A 16568-nucleotide genomic window follows, 5' to 3' on the forward strand; every position below is an offset into this window, starting at 1 on the left:
TTCTAGAGTCAACTTTCTAAAACCTTGCTATGATATACCACTTAGTAATAGTCTTGAAATATTCCTTATCAGGCTGGTAGTAAATAGTAAAAAATGCCTTCTCAGTTTTGCTGTTTAACATAGAACTGTTCAAAGGTGAGCAGAGGAGGGGGATAAGAACATAGGAAAATACTCAGAAGGAAACACTGAGAGAAAAATCTGATAGTTCATCAGTTATAAAGTTATAAATTGCTCATCATTTCCTTACCTAACATGATTATGCAGAAGATAAAGACCCTTTGAGATGTGATTCTGAACATTCCTTATGTTACATATATTTATGTCTTTCTTGGTATGCATTTATTGATTGGCATAATCAAAGAGCATCCATTTGTAAATGAGAAACTTTGAGGTTCTTATATCAGCTGCTACTAGCATCTACAAGCAGGTGCTCCATGCTTATGAATGAGGACTGGATGTGCTTGAAGTTGGCCTGCTTTGTATCTTAAACTGCTTGTTGGCAATAATAGAGGACTGTTTTCTTCCTTGAGTTTTGCAGCTTTGAGTTGAATTTCTTCATTCATATGAGCAAGCTTCATGTTATCAGAAAAATATTCACTCTGCTGAGTCCTCTATGGAGCGGTAGTCGTTCATTGGTCACCACCTAAACAGCAGTAGACAGAGTCTATCACATAGGCCCACCTTCGTGTTTTATTAACCTTTAATTCAGTAAACATTCTTCTCTCAAATATGAGGTTTGGAAAGTTCAAATATTCTCCAGAAGATAAAAATGTCTCGCAAGTAGAAGCAGCTGGATTCTTTCATGGCTTGAAATGTGTTTTTTATTACAAATGAGTCTGGAGTTCAGGGGCAACGATTCATAAGGATATGAACTCTGATTACTTAATATTCAAGTAAGGACACATTAAATAATGCAAGCAGCATAACTGGGTGTTGGGAATGCTGATCCCACTGCAGAATACATCTCCCATAGATCTCTCAGGATGTGTCTAAGTAATGTGTATGTCTGGAATTCTTCAGACTGAGATACGACTGATTGGCAGATAGCCCTTTCTCATGACTAGGACTTTATGAAAAGATAAGGAGAAACATTTTGTTTTCTCGCATCAACATTTATTAACATAAAAGGACAGAAGCTTTTCTCCCTTGAGACTTCGGAGAAATACATTATTTCTTAAAGTAAGCTCGCATGGACCTCGTAAAGCCTCCACGGGGGAAGAAGGTTCCTGGATATGTTATAGTATTTATTTCTTTTAGCCACTGTGACACTGTTACACTGTCACTGCCAGTCTACAGCCATCAAATAATCTCTATGACCACATAAGAGTTCGCATCATCTCTCTGCCGCAAACCCTGCAAGTCCCTCTTTCTGTTCGTTTTCTTGCTTGCTTCCCTTTTGAAGATTTACTTATTTTATTGTATGCAGATCAGGTTTCATCCGCATGCTCGTATGACTACATTCTATGTGCTTCGTGTCCACAGAGACCAGAGGAGGGCATCCCCTCTTCTAGAATTAGACTTACAGTTGCTTATGAGCCTATACCAGTAATGGGGACCAAGTCCAGGTCCTCTGCCGAACAGCAAGTGGTCTGAACTGGGCCATCTTGGCCATGTCACATATTTCTTTCAAAATATAATCATATAATCAATGTCTCCCTCCAGTCCAGCCATGCTATAGCATCTGTTCCCAGACAATATACCCAGAGGGCCTTGATAGCCTTTTCTACATCTTCATGGTATTTGCTTCCCTCATTTCTTCCAATGTACTTAAATTTGTCCCCCACATCCTGAATAGTCTACCATGACTGTCCTCTGTCCTCTCCAACCCAGCAAGCAACTATCTACCTCATCCCACCCTCATACCCTCTGCTCTTTCTACTTTTCTCCTCTACCTAACTTGTACACCTTTACCTAACACCATATTTAATTTATTTATACATATACTGATTTCATGTGTATAAAATGTATAAACTACAGCATCCCACTAGTCTCAAAGCATGAGACACAAATCATTGGTGCTTATTCACTGATGTGTCCTTTGCACAGACTAGAGTTCAGGTGATTGTCAAATAAATAGTTGTCTAATATTGAAGGCCTAAAACAAAGACATTCTAATTAATTTGCAGATCATTTAGTCTGATGTTTTCAAAATGTATCTTTGGAAGTTTATACCTCAAGGATCTCAAAGAAATGAATCCCCAGAGAAAGAAAGGACAAATTAGTCCAATTCGGAGCAGTAGGCAGGAAATGATTTATTTTTTCTGTGAACAAAAGTAATCTGTAATCAAAGCCTGACTGGAGCACAGCTGTAGCTATTTTCATGCTATACTAACAGATGGTGCTTGGATTCATCTTGGAAAGCTGATCACCAAGCAAAATGGTTACCTCACCTTTCAGGTGCTTGGTTCCCCACCTTCTGATGGCCTCTTCTGACAGACAAACTGGTGTCCAGATATCAGCTGGTAGTCAAATATAAATTTGAGATTCTTTGTTCAAAGAGCTCAGGGGCTCCAAGCTAGAGCCCGTTTTCCCATGTTAGCTTGCTCTCCGCCCCTTCCTCTGTCTCCTGTTTCTTTCTCTCTGTATTTAACCCTCTCTCTTATTAGATTTCTCCAGTAAATTATGAACTTCCTTTAGAAATGAAACCCTCAGTGAAAGGACAACTTGAAGTCTCCTCTTGTATTTGTACTGAGAATTCTCCCCGTTCCATGTTATTTCGCATTCAACTTTGATACTGTGATGTGAAATAGGAAAAGGACACTGAGGATATCTGCACACTATTTAACACTGTTCACTTGGTGTTTTTTGAAAGGTTTTGTCAGACATTATTATTCTATATTTATTCTTCCATAATTTTCGTGAAGGAAGATGTAATTTTCCTTAACATTTAATTCTCGATGTAAAATCAGTGCACCTTATTTAGCAACTTCATTGTTAATCTAATAGCTTCATTATAATTAATGATAGAGAGAGGCAGATGAAGATGACAGATTGTCCCAAAGCTGAGTAAAGCGTTTAATGCCAGTGCTTTTAAGGGGATGGAATTGGGTGCTATTTTAAACAACATTTAATTGGACGTATTCAAAGGTCTTTTCTTAACAGAAGTTAAAATTAACCACTGGCATATACCTGTATAACTCAAACAAAAGGTTATTTTTCTTAATTTTGTAGGTAGGTATATATTATCTTACTTTTCTATAGTTAATATGTGTAGACAAAAAAAGCAGATATATTTTTAAAGGGGAGAGAGATAGACAGACAAAGAGAGACATACAGAGAGGGTGGGGGAGACTAGACACTTAAACCTGTACGAAGTGTTTAACAACTTATTAATAAAACCTATGTTTTGATAGTGAATGCTTCACACAAGTTTATTCAAACTGTTTAGAAGTTCACTGAGGTATATATTGGGTCTGATTAATTTTGTAGTGGGATTTATTTTCCTGTGTGAGTTTCTTATAATATTTTTTTTTTAAGAAGAAGAAACCAGAATCACTAAGATGACATATTTTGCTCAGTATTTTCTTAGGGTTAGCACACAGAAGCTGTGGTCTGCAGGAGATGAGGAGCAAGCAAAGTTGTATCTCAAACTGGCTACCAAATTGGGCACTGGGTTCGAGTCTTCCATATGGTTCCAGCTTTGAAAGCATGAAGGAGTCTGGGAGAACAGCTATAGCTCTTCTTGTTTTTTAAAAAGTATGTCTGGGACACAGGCAATGTTCAAAGACAGTTGAGAAAAACTGGTATGTGTGGTCATTCTATTTCAGCCTAACACACAAGGATCTTTGCTGACAGCCACAGGTACTATAATCTGCTGAGTCTGTGGACTCTGAATTGAGACCTTGGTGATGGAAGGTCATGTATTCCTCCAGAGTTTGCAAACTCACCGGGGTGCTAAGAGGTATCTGTCTTCAGAGTTTCTCCAATACTCTCCAATTCTATGGTCATTGTCTCTACCCCAGATGTGAGGAACCTCATTCTCTTCTGACGTGAGCCTTGTCTCTTCCAACTAGGAGAATTCCTTTACCTTTTGATAAAACATTCTCAAGAGTTTAGCTCTCAGAATCAACAAGGGAAAGAAACCTTTCCCAGGCATATTTTACTTTTTGCTTCATAAAGTAATTTAACTCTCCTGTGGGAGAGGCAAATAGTCAGGACACATGAGAGGACAGTCAACAGGCAATTTCATTCTAATAAAGCTGATTGTAGAAGGCCTCATAAAGCTTCCCACATCTTCATATTTCCTCAACTGAATATTTTTCTTCAATCCAGTGTTCTTGTGAAAAATTAGTTGTGACACGCTCACTTTCATTTTCTGATTGTTTGAGTAACATTCTGTCTCCTTCTGAGCCAGCCCTCCCCATTATCCAGCATTAAATTCAAACTTCATTTTTTCTCATAAATTTCTATTTAAGCAAACCAAATATTTGCCTCCCACATACTCAACTAGAACTCGCACAACTTTTAATACTCAACAGTTACTGTTCAATGCTCTGTGTGTGTGTGTGTGTGTGTGTGTGTGTGTGTGTGTGTGTGTTTGTGTGTGTGTGTTAAGGGAATAAGATTACTAAAGGTAATAAACAAATCTTCATATCTCCCGCTTTCTGTGGTATGTAGAACATTGAATAGATTACAGAGGCTCAGGACATCTTACTACTGTGTGTTAAATAAACAAAAGGCCAGTAAGCTTTGTCACTTCCCGGCTGTGTTCTGCCATGTCAGAGCCAGCTAAAGTTTCTTGGAACAATGTATTCATAAGGCAAGCCACCTGTAATCACTCATACACTAAACTAAGTAGAGATTTTAATGTTTGCCAGTGTCTTTTTGTTTTCCAAGAACAGATGACTTTCTTTAAAACAATTCTAAAAAAACTAAGCTTTATTAAAATTAGCAAATTTCACAACTTTTCACCTTACATGACACCATTAGCCTCATGATTGTTTCTAGCAGGACACATAGTTTAACATTTTTTATAACAATCTAACCATGAAATAATACATGCCAAGAAAGAAACTTGGTTAGTTAGTTTTATGTACATATCTTAAAGAAGAGTTCAGAAATATGGGGAAAATGTAGTTGAAGGTTCCTTATCAAGAAATAGGAATTATTAATATAAAATTCTGATACATGTATTGTCCATGCATATGTCAAACAGAAGTACTTACTAAAAATAATACAAAATAATTTTATATACATGAAGTTTTTGGTAAAACCTTATGGATAGTACATAACATAGGATAGTACATAACATAGGACATATAAAACATAAATATGGGGAAATAAATGAGATAAATACCCAGAACAGTTATAAAAAGTCAAACTGGTGGTCCTCCTAAATAAGTAGATTCATATAGATTTGAATTTTTATTACTATTATTCTATATCTACTTTTATTAACACATTACTTTGTCCTTTAGTTATGTGTGTAAGTGTGTGTCTCCGTGTAGAAACAGGCACCTGCAGAGGCCAGCAGAGGGCAAAAGTGGAGTTTCAGGTAGTTTTGAGCCCAAGTATGAGTTGGAAGTGAATTTTGTATTCTGGAAATACAGTTCTCATTCATAAACACTAAGACATCCCTCCAGCCTCCACTTGAGTTACTTGGCAAATAAGCAAAAGTAGACGAATTGAATATATGGACAGGTTATTGTCATGAGAACTTGATACAGAACTACATATTGAATATATTTTATTATGGTTGTGTATATTCTGTTAATTCTGGAGGTAGGTGCTTGAAATGAGGTTGACATATTTGGTGGAAAAATATTTCCACCTGGCTCCACTGGGGGAAAAGGCAATTTCTAAATGCTAATACCCTCTGTGCACAGCAGGCTTGTTCAGCAGTCTGCACAATTTTATTTGCCTCCTCTGAATGAGAAGCATGCTAATTTTCCATGAGATTCTCCTTCCGTGGATTCAAGGTCAAGGGCTTAATGGTGCAGGCAAGGTTTAAGAACAGTTAATTTTTTTAAACAAACAGTGATAAACGCTCATGTTTTGCTTATTATAAATAACTTTGAAAATAACAGTGAGTACACAAATATTTTTACAGAGAAAATGAAGGCATTAAGAGAAAGAGACTGGGGAATGTGTCCACGGAAGGAGCTGACAGGTTGGATAACCAACCATCATGGTTACTGTCATAGTTTCTTTTGTTCTGGCTCCACAGTATATTATAAACAATTATTAATTAAAATTTGTGGGTGTATTTAATGCCCAGCTTACTGTAATTGTTATAGTTGGATTAGGGAAAGTTTCCCATAGACTCATATGTGAGTACTTGGTCTCTGACTAGTGTTACTGTGTGGGGAGGTGGTGGAGGAATTGTATCGCTGGGATGTGTCTTTGAAGGACTTACTTAGACTCTGGTCTCTTCCTCTTTTTCTGTTCCCTGCCTATATATAAGGAGGCAGGTCCACATTTTCTACCCACCCTGATATTCTTTCTCAACAAAGGGTAGTAATTATAGCAAAGAACTAGGAACTGGCATATTTGAAAGACAAAGCAAAGCCTTCCTCCATTAGGTTGTGACTGTGCTTTCTTTTCCCTCAGTAGTGAAAAAACTGACCAGTGTAAGAGCATGAGGGTTGTTCACTCATTCATCACATTCTCATTTTATGCACATTGACTGTTGTGATCCCAGCACTGTGCTGAGCTGTACTTGGTAGAAGTCATCACACTTAACTAGCTCATAATATGAAGTCTAGAAGGATCCAAATTTGCATTTTACGGTTTATTGTTTTCCCTGTTAACTGCCTACTAGGCTTCCTAGCAAGCATGCTTCTCTGCTGCTTTACAAAGATACTTTTCAAAAAAACAACCAAGTTTTCAATAAATTTAACAGAATTTATTTGGGCAAATAGCAATCCATTAACTGGAGCACTTTAAGGTAGAAGAGACTTGGGGACATCATTGGGAACCGTGGAACACCCAAAAAGCAAGAAGAAAGAAAAGTTCAGACACAGTCTGAGAAGTTGCAGCCGTGTATTTACTGTCTGCATGTGCTCTGCACATAGCTGACATCTAACTGCTATTAAAAAAATCCTAAATTAGTCTGTGGTTTGTTTATGTACTAAATTAGGTTACATTAACTGGCAACTAAAAGCACAGAGATAGCCTCAGGCTGGTGGCTTTTTGCTTATTTCATTTAGCACTTTGGAAAGAAATGGACTCTGGTTGGCTGTATTTTCAGGGTTCTCTAGGAGAACAGACTGAAGGGATATATTTTACTAAGGGGACTAATCAGATTTTTGATCAGAGCAGTGTAGAGCCTGTGGCTGCCCAGTATACAGTTCCTTCAAAAAATAGTCTTCCAGACCTATTCAGGGACATGTCTCCTAATCAATCCCAGATCTAATCAACTAACAAGTAAAATTTGCTGCCACATCGAGTTTCCACTGCTTTGTACTTTACTGCCAGTAAAAAGTGTCAAGATGAGGCATTTATACACGGTGATATGTCTAATCACATTTTTTCTTACAACTTTATTTTAAAAAATCAGAGATATATGTACATATTTTAAAAAGCATTTTGGCATAAAACTATATGAATATATTTTTGTTAGTACTTGAATTTTTTTAAAGGTTTGACAGTATGCATTGGAATCTTACTAGTTACCATAGCATAAAGTACATGTAAAACAAAACGTGACATTTTGAAACCACCTCAGAGAAGGGAATGATCATGAATTTGAGATACATCAAGGCTATGTAGGAAAGCAATGTCTAAATAAACAAATGAATCTGAGATGCCTGCGTTATCTGAGAGGATTTTAGAAATGTAAGTGTTCTGAGAGCCCTTAAACTAAGATAAATGTACACACCATGTAGGTATTTTCACCAATATTGTGCCTAATATTCAAGTTCAATAAAACAATTTTCAATGTTGCCTCATGCTCTAGGTCAAATGTGGCCAAACTTTTGGTTCCATGGACCACATAGGATGAAGAATTGTTTTGGGTCTCACATTAAACACACAAATATTCACAAAAGCTCATGAGGAAGTTTTTTTGTTTGTTTGTTTGGTTGGTTGGTTGGTTGGTTGGTTTTGTTTGGTTTTTTTAATTGTTTATTATATATAAGTACACTGTAGCTGTCTCAGACAGAACAGAAGAGGGCATCAGGTCCCATTACAGATGGTTGTGAGCCACCATGTGGTTGCTGGGATTTGAACTCAGGACCTCTAAGAGCACTCAGTGCTCTTAACTGCTGAGCCATCTCTCCAGCCTGGTTTTGTTTGTTTTGTGGTGGATTTTTTTTTTTTTTTTTTTTTTTGCTATTGTTTACTTCTGATAAGCAAAGAAATCCCTCATGCCCTAATGATGGTGATAGTGATCTAGGAAAACTGAAAATTGTAGAGCAGATACCAAGTTTGAAATCCCTAATAAGGAAAAGGAAAGTGTCTACATTATATAAAAAAAAGTCCTTGTTTAAATATTTTAAAATAAGTGTGAACTAAAAGAAAGCATCATGCTGGTGGGCTATTTGAGAAACTGATGAATGGCTATCAGTTGGTATAATGATGTAGCTACACATCTCAGAGCATCCTCAGGTGCCCATCCTAGATCACGGTGCTAGCTCTGTTCTCAGTGAGCTTCTTGAAAACAGTTATTCCTGGGTGTAATTGCTGCTGAAAAGGAACAAAAAGACATAAATAAGGTGATTTTGGAGTAGGGGACATTTGTCTCTGAGCACATTAGTCCTGTAAAAGCCTCGGAAAGCGACACAATCTAATGTTCTCTTGCACTGAATGCATTGTGTACGCCCCATTTGAAAACTGGCTCAAATTTACCAAAATCGAATTTTCTCAGGAATCTTGGAGTCGGTTTTCAGATGTTTGCCTTGAAAGTAAGACTACGTGTTTTCCCTGTGTGCTGGCAATTATATGTTATCACTTATGTTTCAGGAATAAGAGAGCTAAGCCATGGTGGATGTTGAAAGATCATGTAATTTGCAGCATATCATCAAGTTGTTTAGTTGAAGGTGGTTACTCATTGTGCTGAAATAAATAAAATTATCTCCATTTGAGTTTTCTATAACTTCAGTGTCCTCCGTTACAGTATTAGAGTTTGGATCAAGTATTGATTTGGTTTTTACCATGAAGGCAGATTTTTGGTTCCTTTACTTTAACAGCTAAGTTCACTAAAGTTATTCAACCTACTTATATCCTGAACTTTTGGCACATATTTTGTTTTTTTATAAACTAAACAAATTATAAGCTCCTTCTTAGAAGAGAGAACAAAATACTCACAGGAGGAAATACAGGGTTAGAGAGTGGAGAAGGAACTGAAGAAAAGATCATCCAGAAACGGCCTCACCTGGGGATCCAACCCATACACAGCTACCAAACCCAGTCTCTATTGCTGATGCCAAGAAGTGCTTACTGAGAGGAGCCTGATATGAATGTCTCCTGAGCGGTTCTGCCAGAGCCTTACTGCTATAGATGAGGATGCTTGCAGCTAACCATCGGACTGAGCACAGGGATCCCAATGGAGGAGTTAGAGAAAGGACTGAAGGAGCTGAAGGGGTTTGCAACCCCATAGGAAGAACAATAATATCAACCAACCAGACCCCTCAGAGCTCCCAGGGACTAAAACACCAACCAATGAGCACACACGGAGGGACCCATGGCTCCAGCCGCATATATAGCAGATGATGGCATTGTCTAGCATCAATAGGAGGAGAAACCCTTGGTCCTGTGAAGGCTTGCTTCACCAGTGTAGAGGAATGCCAGGACAATGAGGTGGGAGTGGGAGCATCTTCATAGAAGCAGGGGAGAGGGAAGATGGAAGAGAGAGAAAACGGAATAACATTTAAAATGTAAATATGTAAAATAGCCAATAAAAATAGATTTTTCAAGTTCTTCAGTTTACCTGTGTATAGTCTGATGAATCAAACTGATTTCAGAACTGCACTCCATCCCCTCTTTAAAGATTTTAGGATATATTGCAGCTGCCACACTCTGCATAGATAAGTTATGAGATTCAGCATATTCTTCATTGAGAATATGGTTTTGGCTTTTGCTATGAAGTGTGCAGTAGCCCCGATCCAGCTCGAATTGTAGAATCTGAGTTGTGATGATTTTCTCATTGCTGAGAAAACAGACATTTTTCATCTCCCTTACTGTGACCTTAATGGTACACCCTAGACCAGCTCTACACCCACCAGTGTGCTTTTCCGTGCAACGCCTTTTCAAATTATAGTTCAAAGTGCACAAATTCCCTTTACATAAGTGTGCCAATGTGGTACCTATTTATCCTAATAAAGATGCAGTCATCTATTCACTTTCCCTTCAAGAATCTTCCTTCATCTGTCATTTTCTTTTGATCCTTTCCTTCGGTTTTTGGGGTTGTCCTTTCTTTTGAGATGCCATGGAAGACATAATGGCATTAAAAAAATAATTTAAAAATTTTATTTTTATGAGATTTTTTTATTTTACAAAATAAGAATGCATTTATCTATCGTGAAAATTAATTGAAAGGAAAGTTAAAAGCTATAATTGGGACTTTCCACATCTGGCTAGCAATGCACTGGGGAGTGGAGTGTGACCAGGCAGATGACTGCATTCTCCAACCACAACCAGTTTTCCCTTGGAGCTATCACTGAGCTTCCTTTGCATCTTCTCTCACACACTTCCCCGTTTCTTCATCTACTGCTGTGATTACTTATTTCTACCAGTATGAGAATGCTTTGTATCTCTGCCCAGAGCTCTCCTAACTCTCTGCTTTGGGCAGGATCCCCAGAATGTAGCACATAGCACATTCTCCCTGTACTAAGTGAAATTCAGAAACTGTTGTTTTCCATCTAGTTCTTTTTCCCCTCTACAAATCTCCTCTTCAGCAAACAGCACTACACTCCTTTTCTATCCTTTTTCTATCCAGAAACCTTGGCATTGTATTTAGCTTCTGCTTCACCACACTATCTGTGTGTGTGCATCTTAAGTCCTGTCAATATTTTGAAATCCTCAGAACTTGATGATCTCTTTACGTGCTCCCAGCACTGTGGAAAGTTCCACCTATCCTGAGGTCGTCTTCTGCGCTCTCTCCCTTTTCATCTTCAGAAGCTGAAGTCTGATCAGAATCGTTCTGCAAAATTCTTTAGAGATTTCCTTAGGTCGTGTCAAGGGTCAAATAATTTAGGCTGAATTTTAAGGTATGATGGGTGGAGTCCATGCTGACCCCTCTTGAATCAGTTCCCCTCTGATCCCCATAGCTTTATATAAACTCCCCCCTTTGTCTGCTGGTGTATATCTGGCTTCTAAACTACAGCACAGAGTCAAGGTGAGTCAAGCGTCTTGCTGGCAGATGCTTAAAAGACTTTCCTTGGTAATTTGGTGAATCAAGTGGCCATGTGTGAAGTCATGCGGCAAAGGATCAAACACAGAGTTTTAGAAACTGGAGGTATTGAAGTTGTTGCTCTAAGAAGTTTTGCGTCTCAGGCCTATAACTGTAAGCAATTCTGTCAGCAACACAAGATTTTTTCTTTTTGAAGTAAATTCTTTTCCTATTGAACTGACAAATGAGATGCACAGAATGAAATGCAAAATCTGTTTCAAAAACAAGAATGAACTGAGGATTACAGAGAAGAAACAGAGATTCAGCTAAGCCTGTCTACTTGCTTTGTTGCCTATAGAAATGTTAACGTAATAAATGCCTTGTTTTAAGGTACCTTGTTTATTTATTAGTTGTAGAAGCAACTCACAACTGATATGTAAGTTTCTGGTTTTTAAAGCTGTGTGACTTATTTTTTTCTATTATTTCTGGTTTTGGAGTATAATGACCTGCAACAATCAGGAATCATGTAAGCACTTCCTCATCCCCAGCCAGCCCTTCTCTCCTGCATCACCCTCTACTCTCTACATTGAACGATAGGTATTTTAGGTTGCACTTTAAAGGCTAATTCTTCCGTGATGACTTCCTAGATGCTAAAGCATTTTGAGGCTTATGCTAGATTTTCGATAGCTCTCTGAATTTCACGAAATTACACATAGTTGTATGATAATTTTGGAACAAGCTGAAAATGGACTGGTTTTGTTTGTGATACGTAGAGTAATAGCAAAATGTTTTTCTCGTAGGTAGTGTTTTAATGAAATAGATAAGCAAGAAAGACTAACGAAACTATTATAAGCAGAAAGGCAATGCTAATTTTCTTGTGCTTGAATTGGAGATTTTGTGAGCTCACAGCAGAAATTTACTATACAGATAGTTATAGTAATCAGACAAAGTGGTGGTCTTTGTTTGTTTGCTGGTTTGTTTATAGACATAGTCTCATGTTTCATAGACTGGCCAATGTATAGCCAAGAATTACCTTGAACTCTTAATTTTTTAATGGCCTTTGAAAGTATAGAACTGTGGGGGAATTCTGCCACCACAATTTCTGCATGCAAAACAAGTCTCTGCTAATTGACCTCCACCCACAACCCTCCACTTAATTTTTTTTCAGTATACCTAGAAACAGACTTTTAAACTAAAAAGGCAAAGATGAGCGTCTTCCATATTAAAAGTAGTCTGGGTACAGGTGGCTTCTTACATGTGAATGATAGACAAAAGTAAACAAAATTAAGACTAGATATTTATCCACCTATGAAGACATAAAGAAAATATGACACATATGCACAATGGAGTTTTATTCAACCTGAAATGAGAATAAAATTCTGAATTGGAAATTTCTGGTTCCATTGGAATCTTAGTTGTATCATGTGATATTTTTCTGGAAACTGTCTTCTGAGAAGACTCTTGCTAAGAACAGACATGTGGTGTTTTCTGGAAGTGGCTGAGGAAAGAAGCATGTGATATTTTGCTAGAGCTGACATTTGAGAGAAGATATGATATTTGTATAAATATATCCCAACAGTGGATGATGGTCTTGGTATGCCTTATCATTCATTGCTGGTCATCATTGGGCTTTGCTGATGCTGGTCTTCACTGATGACATTGCTTGACATTGGTGAGCCTTGTCAGTTTTTTGATGGTCATTGTTTGTCATAACTTCATAGAAAGAAACACAACAAGCAACTTCTTGCAGCTGCTTGCTGCTTCTGGAGACGCGAGATGGTTGGCAGAGCCTCAAGGTTTCTTCTGGATCTAACCGCCATTGCTGATTCATGAATGGTGTTTGCTAGTGAATGGAGCTACCTCTACTGAATCATGTGAACTGAACTGCTGATATCCTGACAACAAAGACTGTATTTGCTCCAAAGAACTCTTTAAAGCAGCTCCAAATCTTCCTTTGCGCTATTAACCTTTCCTTTCGCCTACCTCTGGTGGGTAGTAGGCTAGATGGGAAGTTAAAACATTCAAGTACCTTAATTGAAAGTAGGTTTTGGAAAATATAATTCTATGAAATACCCTCATTTGCACCAAGGAGAATGGAGCTAGAAGGCATTATGTTAAATGAAATGAGCCAGACACAGTTATCCTCTTGTAGATGGATAGTCACTTTGGACAGTGACTGCTAGAGATGAGGAAGCCTACAAGGAAACCAGATAGAGTTTGATCAGTGAATCGATACTGAACTGCATTCATGAGCACACCTAGTACTTATTAATGAAGGTGCAATACAAATTGTTAGAATTTTGAAACAAAAATAGTAACAATACAAAGGTTTATACAATTACAATAACACAATATGACCGTATCTAGCCCTAGGCTGAGTCCTTGCAATGAAGAAAACACAGAGCATCCTTCATTGCTTCCCTCCAGGGGCCTGTTCAGGGGTTAAGGAAAGAAGTCATGCAAGCACAGCAAATAATTGGACCATTGCTTTATGCTCACTGGGAATACAGTAAGGCTATTAGAGGTATGATACATGGCAACCTTACTAATTAGTATTCACTATTTTTAGTGTGAAAAGAAAAAAACCCATAAGCCCCAGGCCACACTGAAAAGTTTCTATAGAAGGAGACATTTCTGAGAGTGAGAATATTTGGCACATGTTGTCAGTAATGTTCTAGAATCAATGAGGCAAATAGACTGAAATTTAAAACATTTGTATGAGAATAAATTATAGAAGAAAATAAACCGATTAAAGTTTTGCTTTACTGGGCTAGTAAGTGTTGGTCAGTTTGGGCTGAAGAATTTGCTGTGATTAAATTGAGCAGCATCTTTGAGGTGAAATCTTCTGGAGATTGTTTCTTAAAGACCAACACACAGAGGCTGTGGTCTAGAGGAAACCAAGTTCACATCTCAGGCTGACAGAGAAACTTAGAAATGTGGAACAGTCTCCCACATGGTAATGATTCTGAGGTTTGGCACCATGTTGCACAGAGTTCCTAAAAGGAGCCAAGGAAAGGCTACTGGTGAAGGCACAACCTCAGTTCAGTGGATACTCTTGTCATATTGGAGGTTGCCAATTTGAGGCAGGATCACCAAAAACAGTTTCAGGAGTGGACTACAGCCAGCCTCAGCCTTGATGAGCTTTGTATATTGCAGGTGGTAAAGTGGGAGAAATGTGATTGTCCAACCACTTTGGAGCCTAGAATATAAGGGGTTCCAGATGTCAGACATGAACTACAACATCTGATTTTAATGCTGGATGTTGGGTTTTGCTTTTGCTATTGGGATATTGTTTCTATGCCCTGGCTCTTCTTTCTTAAAATAAAGTGGATGGCTTATTTGGTGTTTTACAGGCACACAATTAAGAGACTAGCTATTCTAAATATATATATTAATCTTTTTGAAAGTTATAGCATTTTTTAAACTGCTAGAACTTTTAACGTTCTATTTTAAATTGTGATTTTAACATGCAATCTTCCAGAGAAATAAGAAAGGAAAGGTTCAATAGTAATGTGTTTTTGTATCAAGTTGATGAAAGGACTATTGGTGGGTTTGGGGTGATTTGACATAAACTAGTGTCACCTGAGGAGAGGGAACCTCAACTGAGGAACTGTTTCTATCAGATTAGCATGTGAATGCTCCTATGGTTCACTTCCTTGATTAATAACTGATGTGGGAGGGTCCATCTCACAGAAGGCAGAGCCACTCATCAGCGGGCATAGTTGAGTTATATAAAAGAGCTAGTTGATAAGACTTTAAGTAGTAAACTAGTAAGCATCCTTCCTCCATGGTCCCTGCTTGTGTTTCTGACTCTGGATTTCTGGTCTTTGGTTCAATTGAGCTTCCTTTGATGATGGACTAACTATAGCGTGTAAGCTAAAATAAACCCCTTTCTTCCCAGTTTGCTTTTGGCCATGGTCTTATCATAGGAAGACGAAAGCACAGAAGTACACTGAACTTAAGCACCCTAGGGCTTTTCTGGATGTATATTCTAAATTTTTCCTTATTCATCTTCCAAACCAGTTCTAAAATTCCCTAAGAAGCACTTTGCCAGGTTTAACCACCGGCTGGCCTTGATGGGTATCTATTTTTCGTATTACTCCCTTGAGTCTTTCATCAAATAACTTTAAAAAAGCAACATGGGGGAAGGATTTCTTTTTGGTTTGTAGTTCAAGGGACATGACCATCATGATGAAACAGTAAGGCAGCAGGGTCTTAAGGCAACTGGTCATTGCTTCCATAGTCAGGAAGTGGGAAGTAAATGGGCTTGGGGTCTGAGTATAAAATTCCAAGGCTTGTTCACTGGAACTCACTTCTGGGAAGGCTCCATACCCCCAATGTTCTATAATCTACCCAAAATTATCACCATCTGGGGACTATGTATTCAACACATGCATTCAGGGATGTCATTTTATACTCAACCCCAATACCACCCTGCTCATATCAGCGTACTCACATGCTGTTCATGACAGTATTGGACTAGACTTTAAGTCTTGTCATAACAGTAGTCAGACTTACTATCTTTGCCATTAATTTCCTGTCTCGTGTTGGAATGCACAAAACATACAAGAAACACTCTAATAAGTATTTAATCATCATTTTCTTACATTTTAAGTGTGTTTTGTATGCATGCATGCATGTATATGTACTGTATGCATGCCAGATGCCCAAGGATCGCAGAAGCATGTTAGATCCCCTAGAACTGGGGTGATGAAAATGATTGTGAACCACCATGTGGGTCCTGGAAACTGAGCCCAGGTGCTCTGTAGAAACAACTGGTGCTTGTAATGGCTGAGCCCCCCTCTCCTGCCCTCCAACAATTATTTAAATAAAGAAATTAACCAGGGATGGAAAGATGGATGGCTGGGAAGATACAGCACTAGTTTGTGGAATCTGTGCATTCCCAGAACCCACGTGGGAAAGGAGATGCAGCGGCATGCATGTGGAATCCTCTCACTCTTACAGCAACACGGATGATAATGACAAGGGAATTGGTTGACCGGCATAGAACATGTGAACTAGCAGCTGAAACAGTGAAAGACCCTGCTTTAACACTGTAAAAGCCGAGGAGTGACTCTCCCCACTTTCTAAAAGAAGAAATCAGTCTGGCTAATCTCAGTTACCTTCCTTTATCAAGGGTTTTCTGGACTGCTCTGCTGAGCTTCCAGCTGAGCCTGAAGCACAGGACTGACTGTGAACTTCTACCCACTACCGGAGGCTTCGGAGGACAGTTAAAGGGTAGCAGACTCAAGAGGACAGTTCCGTTTAGTACACAGACATGCTATTTGAATGCAATACT

Source organism: Micromys minutus (genome assembly GCF_963924665.1).
Source record: "Micromys minutus genome assembly, chromosome: 4".
NCBI lineage: Eukaryota > Metazoa > Chordata > Mammalia > Rodentia > Muridae > Micromys > Micromys minutus.